Genomic DNA, 13,641 nt, shown 5'->3' with positions numbered 1-13,641 from the left:
CTGGTAGGATCCAATTCATACTGGGTTCCCCACTACTGTGTGTCAATTGTCAGGACATCATCCAATGAGTGCTTATAGTCATGCTGTTGAGGTTGTGTATACTACCAGACTGTAAATCATTGACTGATATTAACGGTATCACCCGCAGCATAGTGTCAACCCATGTCATACACACGTCTACCCATGTTAGTACATAACTGTAGTAGAATGCATACTGGCCATTGAAAGATGCAATGGGATGCTAATAATGTATACGACAGGGTATGCCACATGTCCCATGTGTCCACTATGCACGTACATCCAGACAGTGTGCACCCACCATGTTCACATATGTACACTTGCTAATCTGTACTGCACACATCACACACATACTGTCCACTCGCTAACACATGCTGGCAACACATCACACATCAGCCTAGTGGCATATGGATGGATAATACATGCTCAGACCTAACAGTGGTGTAAACAATGCTACATTGACAAACAGAGCTTTGATGCATAATGTCTGCTCAGATATACCTACAAGGATGTAGTTAGACTTCCTTGTTGACAACTCGTTATTATTGCTACACTGCTATAGTGTCACCCTGTGCATCAGCAACATGTTAGCGTGTCCCTCCATCGATAATGCAGATGACAGGAGGCGGCACAGGTATCATCATATGCACAGGGCATTTTGTTGTTTGCCAGAGCCTGACACTGACCCATCCAATCGACATGTCTGTGTGTGTGTGTGTGTGTGTGTGTGTGTGTGTGTGTGTGTGTGTGTGTGTGTGTGTGTGTGAGTGGGACAACAGTACAGCATGGGCCAATGTTGATGTAATGTGTGTGTGTATGTGTGAGCCCTAGTTGTCTGCTTAACATGTGTGTGTGTCTGCATGCACACAGCTCCACCATGTGGCTGCCATATATGGTGGTTTGTGGGACAGCCTGTACCTGCTTGGCTGTACAGATCACTGCCTCCGGCCATGGACACAGTACCTGTGCCTGGCAGGGGTGCTACGGATGGTATCGGGTACCAACCCTGACTGGGTAGTGTCATCAGAGGCAGAGGTATGATGACTGGACCCATGTCCCTGCTGGGACAGGCCAGAGCCACATGCACGTGGTCTACTGGGACGGACAATGGACAGGCCACTGCCACTACGGGAGTGGCTGTGAGTTGTGGGCAGTCCACGACCACTGCCAGCTGTTGCTGTTGCTGGCATGCGTCAACATCACAACCGTCCCGCATGGTCTTGGCTTGAGGAAGACATGCTGTGGAGGGCATCTATTGTCTCCCCTCAAAGTATATCAATGACCTCGGTGTATGTCCGGATGGCACTGGCTAGGTCATGGATGCTGTCATTGTTAGCGGTGTTATGTGCCCTATGCGCCCTAAGTCCCTGCTTGGTGCACTGTTCCATACGTGCCTGAGCCTGCATTACAGCCCGGAACATAGTGGTCATCGTAAGACCTGTGAGGGCACGCCCGCCAGGGGCAATACATCCAGTGATGCTCCCCTGAGAACCCATGGACCTCCGTCTATGTGGTACCATTGCGGGACTAAGGCTATGGCTGCTGTGAGGGGATGCACGTGCCATGGGTACCACAGTCTCCTGGTCAATGCCAACTATATGCTGTCCCTCCCTATGGCCATTGGTGGTGAGGGATGTAATGGCAGTATGAGTGTGCACATAGATGAGGTTGAACGCAGTGTACTGTCGATTGATGGACCAACAACAGACCCTGTCAAATCTCCCTGTGCCAAAATACATGTTTCATCATCACCACTATCTGTGGCAGTGGCTTCAGGTCGCCTGCTGCTTTCGCCAAGCCCTACCTCAGCAGCTGTGAGAGGAAGACAGGAAACACACGTTACGGTCTGCACATGCACACATGCACACATGAACACATGAACACATAAAAACATGCAACCATGCACACATGCACACATGCACCCATGAACACATGAACACATGCACACATGCACACATGCACACATGAACACATGAACACATGCACACAGGAACACATGCATACAGGAACACATGCACACAGGAGCACATGCACACTGCTCACTACAGCAGATACACACACACACAACAGAAATCCAAATCATACTCAATACTGGTTGAAGATGGGTGACAGTATCACAAGGCAAACAGTCATGCACACTTGTCAGCATGCAGAATAAGTATTGCTCAGGTCCATGCAGTGTGAGTGTAGACAGCCATAGTTGATGACAGTGTACATGGCTGTGGTGCAAGTGTGTACATGTTCAGTGATTGCCTACACCCTGGAACACAATGTATGCAAGGACACAACATTTCTGTGCAAGTATTATAAGCACTGCAATGTCCTGTGCACCATCACACACAGGTATACATACCATGGCTGTGTGTGTTATCTGTGTGTCACATGAATTTCCATGTCTGATTGCAGTGTCTGTGTCTGTAGCAGATAATTGTGGACACAGGTGTAGCACATGGATGCTATGTACACACACAGGATGGGTGGTGCATGTATACGTGATGGGATACCAATCCTGGACATGGCCTTTGTAACAGTATGGGGTGTAGTACCATTAGCCATCATCATCATGCATTATGTGGTCACTCAAGGCCACTAAAGTGTGCTAGACCACCGCCTAACAAGCTGTACCTGAACCGCAGTGCTGTGGTTAAGTTCACAATTACACAGCCACGTTGCACAAGGGTGTGTGAGGTGTCCAATAGGGAGCATTGCCTAACATGACTGTGTTATGTGTTGAGGAGTGTTGCACAGCCCCATGCTAGGCCCCTACCCCTCAGGTGTGGTATGTGTGGTGTGTGGATGACATGTGGGATACTGAAGTGTGACCTGCCAGCGGGTGTCCAGTTACACTATGTGTAGCATGTTGAGGTGTACTGCGTATGACAAACGTGTTATTTTGTGTACATGTGTGTCAACTATGCCTATCCAATGTGCAGTACAGTGTTGCCACATTTGTGTCTGATGCTCTGTGCATTGCATGTGAATGAGGCAGCTACTGACATTACTGAGATGTTTCACGTCTCACAGCAAACATGCACAGCATGCATTATGCATAGGTGTGTTATGTGTACATGGCCTACACCTCACCTATGACATGCACAGTTCAATACCAAATTTAAAGTGTTAACACACTCACCAGCATTTAACATCTGCCCTGCTGCCACACCAGAGGGACCTGCAAGAATATGACACAGTTTGTTAGTAGCCACACCTCTGGCATTGCTACTGTGAGTGTGCTAAACTACAGTAGAACAACAGGCATAGGTGTACATATACTATTCAAATTATCAGTATTGTGCACAATAGGCAGAACAACTGCTAAACACAGTACACATCTCACACATGCATAATCTAACAATACAGGTAACAGTAGTCTACAGCTAGGGCATGTTACCTGCATGCTCCATGTCACTATGCTGGGTGGCTCCGGCCTCCATGATGACACATGTGTGATGTTGTTGTTGCTGTAGGCCAGGAGCCACCACACTTAGCAGCGGTTCCTCTGCTCTGGTGAGGGGGGCATGTATGGCCACCCCACCACCTCTGGCAAGCTGTTGTCTGTGGATATCAGATGCACGCCGCTGGACATGTCTGATTAAATCACTGCAGTGATGGCGTACCTGTTCATATGTCTGGTTAAGCATGCTTATGTCATTTACCCGACAAACAAGTTCTTGCCACAGTGCAGTATGCTCCTGCTGGTGCTGGCTGGCCCTTGAAAACAGCAGGGTATAGTGTTGTACCAGACTGTGGTGGATTTCCTGTTCCTCTGCAGCTGTGTAGCAGGGGTTCCTGTGATGAGCCATTAGCCTGGAAGACAAGTAAACAATATGTGTGAGCAAGTCATGTGGCACACTTAACATTATACAGTACAGATATCAGTTAACTGCCATATATAGCATTTGTTCATCTGTCAGAGGATACACACATTCAATACCACATATCAGTGCTCAGCCCACAACTGGCTGACAGTGCCTGCCACACTCTATATGACACACTAGTATACACCAGTACTTGGCTCACTGTTTGGGATCCAATGCACAGCCTTGCCAGGGGGGTACATATCAAGCTGATGCATGCAGATATATGTCATCCATTGCAATGAATGTGAAGTACAGTTACAGTATAACTAGTAACCCACCATAGTCGTTGATGCCATACCCCTACCTAACATATGTGCACAGTTGTTAATATAGCTGGCATACCGCTGTAACAGAGTATACATGTTGCTATGTACACACGCAAACCCTGCATCACACATGTGATTGCAGACATGGTACAGGCATCATTACACACACATCAGACATTCATACCATACACAAATGTATGCTAAGACAGATGAGCATTTGCTATGTACCTTACAGTACTGTGTGCCCCTACTTACAGATACCTATGCCTGAGGAATGTAATCTGTGCAGACTGCAGGGAACACACAAGACAGTGTTACCAGGGAATGTGAACATACACCATACTGTGCTGTTTACGCCTATGTGGTACAACAGTTCTAATGTTGGATGGAGTCACCAGCAGTACCACTTACTGAGCACACATGTATTGTGTCAGCATATGATGGGACACCACAGTCGTACACAAGGACCTATGTCACAACATATACCATCCTACTATGTCTGCATCCCAATAACTGACATCTTTCTCTGGCCTCACACGTAGGACACAAATGACCATGACGGAAACAACCTCACTCCTAGCTATCACACCATCACAGACATTGCACACTTTCACTGTCACACTCATTCCACCTCACATAGCTGGTATTGCAGTGTGTACATGTCTGTGTGCATTGTGTCATAAGTAGGTAATATGTTATTGTCCCTGGGGCCTACAGCAGCCTAGCCATATGCTACCCTGGCCTGTGACACACATGTAATTAGATTTCACTTCCTCCTGTCAACCGGATACACAGAGGTGATTCCCAGGGTGTGTTACCTATCCCCCAGACAATCATCAGGGGTATGTCTGACATCTGCTACTGAGGAGCCTTGTTTGTTCATGCTGGGTGGTTTACTCCAGAGTACGGCATATTTGCCAATAGGAGCCTATCCCTCCAGCATGTGCTGTTTAGTGATATTGCGTGCACTAGGGACCTAGGCCATGTACCCCGGTGGGATTGCGAGGTGTTGACATGGTGGTTGTCTGACTGCTATGGGTGTGGCATACCTCTGTATGTTTGGCAGAGGTAACCACTCGGTGGCCGGTATACAATGCACTGTAGCTGTGGTTATGTGAGACAGTCTGCATAGGGTATGTGTATCAGGGCAGTATTACCCTTTGTGAGGTATATCTGTGGACTTTCCACTTGCTGTAGTTGTCATGTGAGGTGCATAACACATGGGGCATTGTGATGAGTACAGGGGAACACTGACCTATATTTCCGTACATGACATATTGTTTGTGATTATACGTACCACGTAGACAGATTACAAGACTAGTGTGGCACTGTGAATATCAAAGGGGAGGCTACTGTCCACCTGTGTCCCATGTTCCCTTCTGACACCTTCAGTGTTAGTCAGGCAACCACCTATCTTGTAGTTAGTGGGTAAAGTGTTTTGGAATAGGGTATGGCACTGCAGTATCAACACTGGTGTTCAGTACATGCCTTGGTCACCAGGCACCTGTTGCAATACGTCTGACCCTGTGTCTCCCTCTCTCACTATATATATGAATATTTATATACATATACATTTATATATCACTCTATATATACATATATATATATATATATATATATATATATATATATATATATATATATATATATACATACATATCTATATATATATATATATCCATAGATATCCATATATATCTGTATATATCTATATATCTCTATATATATCTATATATGTATATAGCTATATATCTGTATATGTATATATCTATATATCTACATATCTATATATCAATATATATCAATATATATCAATATATATCTATATATATATATATATATATATATATATATATATATATCAATATATATATATATATATATATATATATATATATATATATATATATATATATATATATATATATATATATATATATATATATATATATATATATGTGTGTGTTTATATACACATACAGGTACCTATGAGTTGATCGACAACTCAAAACATCGACAGTGACTTCACCGACAAGTCAAATAACCGACATACGGACGTTTACCAGGTAACAGATGAAAATTCGCTACTCATGCCTACCATGGTTTAGTAAGTGTGGCAGTGTCTTGCAACCATGGTAGGCATGAGTAGCGAATTTACATCCGTTACCTGGTAAACGTCCGTGTTTTGCGATGTCGGTTATTTGACTTGTCGGTGAAGTCACTGTCGATTTTTTGAGTTGTCGATCAACTCATAGGTACCCACACATACATATGTGTGTGTATATATATATATATATATATATATATATATATATATATATATATATATATATGTATATATACTTGTAAACAGCCACTGCTGTACATATACATGCACATATATGCAGATATACTGTTTTTGTTTGGGTTAGTCAGTGTCTCCAACCGCCTCTGTTTTTTTTTTTTTTTTTTGGTTTGGTCTCGCCAACGGTTTGTCTTTCTGTCTGTCTGTCTCTCTCGCTTGCTCTCTCTCTCTCTCCAGTTGCTGCAATGATATTATTGCATGTGTGGACAGCAAGTATAAGCTGCTTTTGTAGGTATCTGCACATGTGCATGCGATAGCCTCTGCACCAATTGGTGCCCACCATTTAGTAATTGCATGCAGCCTGCTGTGTGGTAATTGCAGTTCTCACTGTGATTTCAGGACACTGCTATAAAATGATAGGTTAGGTAGGCATAGGCCTTTCAGTTTTGCAAGGTGGGGACCATGCTTGTTTGCTGTGGACACTGTTGTGTCAGTCAGATGGTTGGTATATGTCTCATATCTGACGCTGGGTTGTAGCCAGTGAAATGCATGTTGTACTAAAACCTGACTGTTGCTTCTTCAAGTACACTGTTTTCAGTGTGTAAGTTTACTCACACCTCCTAATGCTAACACTGGATACATGGGAGTATGTACTTTCTTTTGGAATTAGGGAATTAACTGGTATGCAACAGTAGTTATTGCAATGTATTCCAATGGCTTTCCTATATTCCCTTTACATCCAATCCTTGTAATGCATGTCATATTTCTTCATTGCAATGTATTCCTATGGCTTTCCTATTTTCCCTTTACATGCACTCCTTGTAATGCATGTTATATTTCTTTCAGCACCAAGTTATTGTATATATGCTGTGGCTTAGTGGTCATCATGCAGACTGGTGAGTCCAAGGTGTGGGGTTTGAGACTGACAAGGGTATTTTATTTTGCTGCTGAGCAATACAAGGGCCTTGTCATACAGAGTGACAAAGGCACTTTGAAGCAGTTGTAAGTGAGTTGGTGTCGGTTTGCGCGACGCTTACCGATGCTAAGCAATGCTTAGCTCAGCTTATTGTATTTTAGCAATACTAAGCTAAGCTTAGCTTAGCTCATATGTTAGCAATAGTAATCTAAGCTTGGCGGAGCTTATCATATCTTAGCAATGCTAAGTTAGGCGCACAGATGTGCACACTGGTGCAAACCCGCTTACTACTGTTTACAAGTGCTCACTCCCGCTAACCCCTGCACTCATGTGTTTGACAAAAAAGTAAATGGGGAGGTAGAAATGTGGTGATAAAGGGTGCTCAAAGAGGGGAAGAGAGTAGGGAAAATAGCTTGAGATGTACACGATGGGTGTGGAGAAGGTCCATAGCTGCCCATTTCTTTACCAGCAACAGCTGTGCATATGCAATACATTCGGTCGGATATTTGAAACCTTCCACCCCTGAGAGAGTGGTGAGGGCATCTAAGTATGTTGTACTACCAATTATGAATATCAGGCACATACACTCTTTGTGAACAGCTATACTATCATTAGTACGTTACTCACATCTGAACAGTTTGTGGTTTGTGTTGGCATTAGCACAGTCTGCTGAGGACGACTGGACATATTTCTGTACTGTGTATGCCTACCTACACCCTTGGTTGTGCCTGACTACACGGATATAGTACCTTTGGGTAGGGGTGCAGAACTGCAGTGTGCATTACTTATTATCGTGTCATGTTTATCTTGCTGAACATGCAGAGTTGTTGTGTACCTGTAAGTCTATGAAGGCTTGTAGTCTGTCTGAGTAGCTCCCACCTGTGGACATATCCAGATGGTAGACAGAGGTCAGCCTAGTATTCTTTGACTGTGCACCACAGCAGTCCTTTCAGCACCTGAACAATGGCATTGTCACAGGTGGTTGCTAGCAATACATGGCTACATCATTTGCTTTTTCTGTGTTGTACTTCTACATAAGGGCATGCTTGTGGAATTCATGCTACAGCTATTTGCAGAGTGTGTAACAGCAGACAAGCTGATATGCCTGTGTGTTTCTGACTCTTACAGGCCTCAGATACTCCGACGTATATATTTTAACAGCCTCAGGGAAAGGTCCATATAACGGGGATAGACCTATGATATAGTTCTGACATTATTCAGTTCAGACTTTGGGTGATTCAGAGCATTTCTATTACTACACCTTTTCTGCCGTGCAAGCGGTGTCTGCTCTCACTTATTGACATTTGTTATGAAGTGAGATTCAACACCTTTCTGCCTAGTGTTGGTACATTTCACAGGGAGTCAGAGGGGCACAGCTAACATTTGTTTACTAATCAGGGTCATCACTGTAGAGCAGTCACTATTGGGAGGTCTAGCCTGTGACTTATGCTAAGATGCCAGAGTGTATTCTGCTCTGATACTGTGTGGGGTTTGTAAGCTGCTACTGTAACCTTATTCCTTACTAGCATGGCTGATTCTCTTTTCACAGTCATGTCATGCAATTCAACCACACCTGTTGGTTAAGGCCCACAGAACAAGATTTGTGTTATGTCATTCCTATTTTCCCTTTACATTCACTCATGGTAATGCATGTTAAATTGCTTTCAGCACCAAGTTATTGTATATCTGCTCTGGCTCAGTGGTATTTCATGCAGTCTAGTGTGTCCAAGGTCTGGGGTTCGAGACTGACAGGGGAATTTTATTTTGCTAATGAGCAGACTACAGGCCTTGTCATACAGAGTGACTAAGGCAAATTTAAGCAGTTGTAAGTGGGTTTGCGTGAGTTTGCGTGATGCTTAGCTATGCTTATCTACACTTAGCTAAGCGCACACAAGCGCATACCTGCTGACTACTGCTTGAAAGTGCTCACTTCCGCTAACACCCACGCTAATTTCTTTTAAAGAAAATAAAATGGGGAAATAGGAAAGTGGTGAAAAAGGGGGCACAAAGAGGGAAGGACAGTAGGAAAACAAGCTCGGGATGTGCAGGAAGGATGTAGGGAAGGCCCATAGCTGCCCAATTCTTTACCAGCAACAGCTGTGCATATGTTAGAAATTTAGAGTGAGATTTGAAACCTTCCACCCCTGAGAGAGGAGTGAGGACAACAAAGTATGTTGTACAGCCAATTGTAATTATCAGTGTACATGTCCAGCAGACATGTGTGTGAAATGGGCTGCTATGTATGGGGCGTAATTTTTTACGGGTACAGATTGCCCTTTTTTATTTTTTTTTCAGGTAGGAGTGGAATGTGAGGTAAAGGAAGTAGGAATATTGAGGGAGGTGGGTTGGGGAGGTTAACAGACAAGACAAACAAGATGCATACAGGGGCAGAGTATGACACATGTGGTGGGTACATACAATTGATGGGGACGGATGTTTGGATATCGCAAGCCCATGAGCCCACAGATGGCAAAAGTGGAACTGAGATCCTCACCCATGGGCAGTTACCACTGTGCCTTCACAGCCCAGGCCAAGGCTGTGCTGGGGGTTGGATAGGAGGGGCAGGCACACCCATGAGTTGTGCCACTCTCGCCTCAAGCTGGCGTAGGGGATCAGTCACGGAATGCCTGATCTCACTACACACCACAGACTGGACCCTTTGGAGTGTGAGGGAGGCTCTCCTCCGGCCACACTTGCAGAGGGGGGCGAGCCCCATCCCCTGCAGCAGTTCCACCTGAAGGTGACACAGGGCCACTGGAGGAGGAGGTCCCAGGCTGGGCACTGGTGCCAGATGCAATCGCCAGCTGAGGTCGGAGAGGTGGGTCCGCTGGGACCCGCCTTCCTAGTTGTCTTATGTTTAGCAGTATTTAATGGCATTTTGGATTAGTAACAAACAACACCATTCCAAATTAGTTGTAACAGCATGCATTAGTATTCCCATTAACCAAACACACATGAATTCCAAACGTTGAACAGCAAGCATAACACATGCATATTTAGAACAACAGTGGACATTCCAACAGCATGCAGGGTTGATTGGTGGCAACAGGCCATCAGGTTTGGATATGTGAACAGGGCACATGCATCAACGTACATGCAGATATATATAAACCAACAGGACAAATGTCCATGGGAATTAATTGTGAATACACATACCCAGTTTGGTGTGGAATGGCATAATTTGTGAACATAACATAGGGTGATAAAATATTACATTAACAACTTAAAATACCTATACGCATACTGTACATTCCTACTAGATGCAGATATATATCCCCTACATGTATTAGTACAGTTCCCTGTATGTAACCTTAGAAATGTTGGTGATGGAGATGTTACTGCTACATTAATATACATTCCATTTGTATTCATATATGTTCATATCTGGCTGTGTTCAGGTAAAGTATTCTGCTACATTTGAGCAGTTACGTACAGTTTTAGCAATACACTGACATTTGTGGGATCACAAGCACAATCTGCTCATGTACCGGATTAACATGTACATACTATACATGAAACAGTTGAGGAATATAAATATTCTTCTGAGATACTGGCATTCCCATCAGCCAGTTTATATGGGCCTAGACAACTGTGGATGTTCAGCATTTCATACAACCATACTATCTCTATAATGCAAGGATACAACAACATATCCAAAATGTGGGACAGACACAGTCCAGGTATTGTACTTTATTAAAAACATTTCACTCTTTGGTTGTGGCTGTCTCATTCATTTCATTATGTAGTGCATGCAGTATACCTTTATTCCAGAATTCTTACACCTTTATTGGTAGCTTCAAACTGTTTCTCACACTCTCGCACTTATTTTATATTTACATTTCAGGATGGTACTTAATTCCAGGCTTTATTAACATGTATTACTGGGTTACAACAATCCTTTCCAGCTGACTCACTTATTTCATATGACAGTATATACAAGGATGTATTCAAGACTTGTCTGTCCTTTATTGATATATTAGAACACTCATTTTCAGGCTGAAGCAGTTATCTGATATTACAATACAGGTGGAAACTCTATTTGAGACTTGTTTACCCTTTATTAATGGATTACAATATTCTTTTTCAGGCTGCATCACTTTTCTGATCTTAGAATACTAACAGAAGCTTTATTCTAGGCTTATTTGACCTTTATTACTGGGTTACAACACTGAACTCTTTTACAGGCTGTCTCACTTATATTCTATAATAATACCAGCTGAATAATTACTAACCTGCCTGGTGGCACAGCCTTAACAGCCTATCAGCATAGGCTTGCAGATTTGCGGAATGAACACCTGCAGCTGTAATATAAATGAAGGGATATTGGAACATACCTATCCATACTACAGGTTAGGATAGCATTTCTTACATACTTAATTACATGGATACTTACTCAGTAGTGGGGCATTGAGCATATGACGGGCCTCCTGGATCCATCGGTTCAGTTGGTCCTCCTTTCAATGCTTTAGGTCCGCATGGTGGTGACGGACCTGCTCACCAGTCCTGGGAATGCCTGTGGCACTGGTAAGATCATGTGCCAACTGGTTCCACGCCTCTGCCATGTATGCTCCCCATGGAACCTGGCCCTGCATGAGTCAGCCTTCATGTTGGTGGATTAGGAGCCAAACCATATATTTAGACTCCTCAATGCCCCACCTTTGCACTCTAAAGCGATTACCCTCTCCGACACCTGCCATCCCGACTGCAAGTGGGTACCACAATCAGTTATGGCGAGTACTCCCACGTATGGGGCTTAAATATGCCGCATTTTCCGCACTTTTTTGTGATTGGCCATTTTTGAGAATTCTAAGCTGATTGCAGACCTGCTTAGTAATGGTTAATCTATCATTTCTATGTATATGTATGCTAATAGTGGCTGGTTCTCCTAAGCTGTCATGGCTTAGTGGTTCTGTGGTTTGATTATGATGCACAGGGTCCTGGGTTTGAACCTTGTCACTCTTTTATTTTAATACTGTCTAGACAGGCTAGAGGGTGTGGCTGCATTTAAGCAACCTAGCTCTATGTTGCTCCCCGGTGCCCTACGGTGCCCTGTTTGATGCAGCGCATACATCCGTGCAAACACATTGCTCTGGGTAAAGCACTTTTAACCTTTGGGCAACTCTATTGTGCTGGGTAAAGTGCTATTGCACTATAAGCAACTCTGTTTAGCTGGGTGAAGCACTATTAAACTATGGGCAACTCTGTTTAACTGCATAAAGCGCTAGTAAACTATGGGCACCTCTGTTTAGATGGGTATAGCGCTATTAAATTATGGGCACCTCTGTTTAGCTGTGCAAAATGTTGCTTAACGGCAGGCTATTATATATCTGGGTCTTTTAAAAATATATATTTTGTTCGCTGATACATTGGCCATGTCACTGCTTTTAATAAAATTTTAATCATATTTGTCTGGTATTATTTCAAATACTGATTTAAAACATAAATAAGAAGGGGAGTGCTGGGACTCGAACCATGAATGCCTTCTCTTTGTGCATATGCTCTACCATTACGATATTGCTATTTGTATTAATTTGCATAAGCAGTTCTTATATGCTCTTCAATGTCACAATTGCTAACTGTGATTAAGCAATGGGCACACCCGTGCAAACAAGCGCAGATACGGGCAGCTATATCGTGGATTTAAAAAAAAAAAAAATGCCATTTTATAACTCTGATCGGGGTTTACAGTGTCAGGGAGTTTGGTGTTGGGTGCATGTACATTTGAGCGGACTCGCTCTTGTCTGTTAACATTTTGCTTTTTAAAACTTTGCAGGGGCGTGGACTTTTAGACTGCTCGGAAGTCGGACACGCCCCCTGCTTGCCTACTCACTTCGTGTAAGAGTTACGGATGAGTCAGCATGCCCTCATGATTATTCATGGCATGCTGATGTCATACCATTCAACTGCAGCCTCTGAGTAAGACATATTAAGTCTTACACGGGGGTTTTGTGAATCCGGCCCCTTGAGAAGGACTTTTTCTATTTTCCACAATCCTTTCTCTGTTAGTTGTGATGAGGTACCAGTACAGTTTCATTTAGAACTAATTGAGCTGCAGTGTAATTCAGAGTTGAAGGATAAGTTTTCAAGTGTTGATATTGGCACATTTTATAAGTATTTGGGGCAACATATCCCCAAAATTAAATATTTGGCCTCATAGATTATGTCAACGTTTGCCAGTATCTATGTCTGTGAACATCTCTTTTCTGTGATGAACTTGAGCAAGTCTTGACTCAGGTATCAACTTACTGTTGAACATCTCAGTTCAACACTGGAGGCAGCCACTGCTCAGTCCTTAGT

Source organism: Protopterus annectens, chromosome 3.part0 (genome assembly GCF_019279795.1).
Source record: "Protopterus annectens isolate FY-2018-M chromosome 3.part0, PAN1.0, whole genome shotgun sequence".
NCBI classification, from domain to species: Eukaryota; Metazoa; Chordata; order Ceratodontiformes; family Protopteridae; genus Protopterus; species Protopterus annectens.
The sequence above is the reverse complement of the archived record's forward strand: the minus strand, read 5'-3'. Positions refer to the sequence as shown.